Genomic DNA, 3,663 nt, shown 5'->3' with positions numbered 1-3,663 from the left:
ATGTCTTTAAGAATCAAAGTTGAATGTTCACACACACACAAACACCACTACAACAAGTCACACAAATACCGACGTGTGTACCGATGAAAATAACCTTGTTTTAAAAATAAAAAGCGTCGATATGTGGGTCAAAATTGTAGCATCAGTATTTATGCCGGTTTATTGTATATCGATATACCCTTTGTTATAAGCGTTGATATATGCATCTAAACAAGTGTTGATACAAGGCAACAATATTTTGATGCTTATTCCGACGACCATACCAACATCCATACTGATGGGGTCATATCAATGCCAAAACCTGCAATTATTTTTTGGGCAAACAGGACTGGCAGTTGATGCTACATGTACTGTAGCAACAGAAACCAACCCTCTCTACCCAAAGGAAGAGTGCAAAAGCAACCACACTCCACCTACATTTTGATACCAAAGAGCGAGAAGTATAGTTAGTACAGATCAACAAAATTGTAAGCATATTAAAACTACAAAATCAAAACCATAAACATGACAAACTTTCAAAAGCATAACCATAACTTTAACCTCAACTCCTAAACCATAAGCACAGCGATATGAAGATTCTCAAACCATAACTGTAACATGAATTGAAAAACGTAACTATAATGATATGAACATTCTCAAACCATAATTATAACATGACTTGAAAACCATAACCATAATGATATGAAGTCAAACCATAAATATAACATGATTCAAATCCTGTAACCATATTCACAACATAATTGCAAAACCATAACCATAACCTGATTGCTAAACCATAACCAAAGAGCACATCCACAACATAATTACAAAAGCATAACCATAATCTGATTGCAAAACCATAACCAAAGAGCATATCCACAACATAAGTACCAAACCATAACCATAACTTGATTACAAAACCATAACCAAAGAGCATATCCACAATATGATTAGAAAACCATAACCATAACTTTATTGTAAAACCATAACCAAAGAGCAATTGCAACAAGCATGACCATAACATGAACCCAAAAGCATAATCGTAATCATAACTTGATTTCAATACAATAACTGTATCAAATCCCAAGACCATAAGCATAAACGCCTAACATGTGGAATATGGTAGGAGATTCTCTAGAAAAGTTTGGAGTGAAGGATTCTTCGTCACAAATTCAAGACAAAATCCGAGAACTTGAAAAGTTGCACCTAAATACCATGCATGTACTATTAAACAAAGTAGGAGAATAATGTGAAGGTGAAGATGGAAGCCCCACTCTTCCTATGAAATTTCAAGGTGTCACCACCATGGCAATTCTTGACAATGGAGCTGGGGTAGCCATTGCTACAAAATAAACATGGAAAAAATGGGGAAAAGGTGCTTTAAGAGCAACAAGAATGAAACTACAACTCGCAAATGGTAATATGGAGAAACCCCTAGGACTTCTAGAGAAAATAGTTGTCACCTCCGACAAAAATGAACATGAGTATACACACCAAAGCACCTATAAAACGAGATGAGATGCCATTGCAACCAATGATGGGAGCAAGGAAATTTGCTAAGTGGGGATTAGATTTTATGGGACCAATCTCACCATCCGCTTACAGATCCCATGCCCAATATATCATTGTTTCGACAGAGTATCTCAAGAAATGGACTGAAGCGAAAGCCACAAAAAAAGCAAATGCCATAACCACTGCACAATTTCTATATGAAAATTGTAAGATATGGATTACACATCAAAATTGTTAGTAATAGAGGCACAAATTTCATAAATGAAGTTATTGAAAATCTTCATAATTATTCATAAGAAGTCCGTCCCATGTCACCCACAAGCCAATGGTCAGGCAGAAGCTACTAATAAAACACTTTGCACATTATTGACTAAAATTGTGATAGATTCAAGAACAAGTTGGGACCAGAAGTTACATTATGCTTTATGGGCATATAGAGTGGCCTATAAGACATTCATTGTGGAACAACACCGTACAATATGTTGTTTGGTCTTAATGCCAATCTGCCTATCGAGTTCTTAATTCCAACCTTGAGAGTAGCTAAACAATTAGAGTGGACAGGTCATGAGTTATCTTCAAGATTAGATGACTTAGAAAAGCTAGATCAACTATGTCTTCAAAGAAGGAGTCCTTTGATAAGTATGTACGGTCAAAAGAATTTAAAACAGGTGACTATGCCTTGGTTTATACCCTAAAACAACATGCTAAAAAACTCAAAAAGCAAGGAATGGGACCCTTGTGATCAAAGGTCTATCACCAAGTGGGGTTGTCAAGTTTGCGACATTAGAAGGAGAAACTGCCTAACTGGATTAGTGGATGCAGGTCAAGACATATCATATGCCATTAACCTAGGGTATGCTACAACAAATTCATTGAGAAAAACAACGAACAACAGAAAAGCAACGGATTGTTGAAGAAGCGCAAGCAAAAGTTAAAGAACGAATAGCTAAACGAGGCTTCTATGGCAACAACAACAACATGGGAGACCATTGCGGATCAATGCTATTTCCTTAATTGAATTCAAAAAAGATAGAGTGGATCCAATGATCAAGGTCAAGATTGGAAACAATCAAGTGGAAACCATTGCTATACTCGATACAAGATCCCAAGGAATAGCCTAAGGTCCTGATACCTACTTAAAGCCAACTAATAGACCAAACTCAAAGAGAAGAACAAGGTACTAGAAATTTGAAAAAAATTATAGCATTTAAATTGGCAATGTCAGAACTTCATAAATTTTATGCATTGTTAGAAACTCAAATGACAAGATGCAAACATGTAACTGTGGAAAGCATAAATAAAAGGAAGTAGTACACCTGATATAATGGAGATCATCCATTGTAACATGTAAACATCCATTGTCATTGTCCTTTGAAGGCATCCTTATGTAGTCATAAACTGTACAATACTCACCACCAAACATCCACCTTCCAGAGGCACATCAGTGGGAAGAGGTACCAACGCTTATCGAACACAATTAAACAACATAAGGAACCCTAACCTAATTATTTGCACTCCCCCTAGAGAGTCAAGGAAATAAGATATTGTAGAGATTGGGGGGGAACCCTAAGGCTAAACCCCTATCCTCGTCGTCGAGAAAAACAAAGTCACCATTCGTGAGACCATATGTGCCATCCATGTAATCATGTAAATTGTCTTCATCATTAGAGGCACCAATGTTTACTAAAAAGGTCACTAGACGTCTATAGTCATCTTGGTCAAAAGGGTAGGTTTGTGCAATGGGAGAAACGCTCTCTACTAAGTATGGATCAGTCGTGGTCAAGAGACGTATCACCCATTCTAACTCGTCAAAATTCCTCTCACATGCTAGCATACCTACCAAATCTTTTTCTGGCATGCAAGCACCGGAAAGACCATGTGAAACACTTGTGAAAATTAATGAGGGTACCTCTCACCCAAGGCAGAAGTGGATGACTCTAGCGTACTAGTCTATCTGTACACAGAGATAGATGATGGTCAGAGTGCAAATATTACAAGGGTCGTGTCCTTGTGCATAATGTGTTTTTATGATTTTGTGTTATGTATAGAACTCGTAGGTTTCCAGGTTTTTGTTTGGTGGCTCTTGCTCTTTTACTTTCTTATTTTTGTTTTTTTGTGAGTATAAGGCTTTATATATACATTCCCTAAGATTGAGAGATTAAGAGGTCAGGG

Source organism: Adiantum capillus-veneris, chromosome 8 (genome assembly GCF_014529385.1).
Source record: "Adiantum capillus-veneris isolate H3 chromosome 8, ASM1452938v2, whole genome shotgun sequence".
NCBI classification, from domain to species: Eukaryota; Viridiplantae; Streptophyta; class Polypodiopsida; order Polypodiales; family Pteridaceae; genus Adiantum; species Adiantum capillus-veneris.
The sequence above is the reverse complement of the archived record's forward strand: the minus strand, read 5'-3'. Positions refer to the sequence as shown.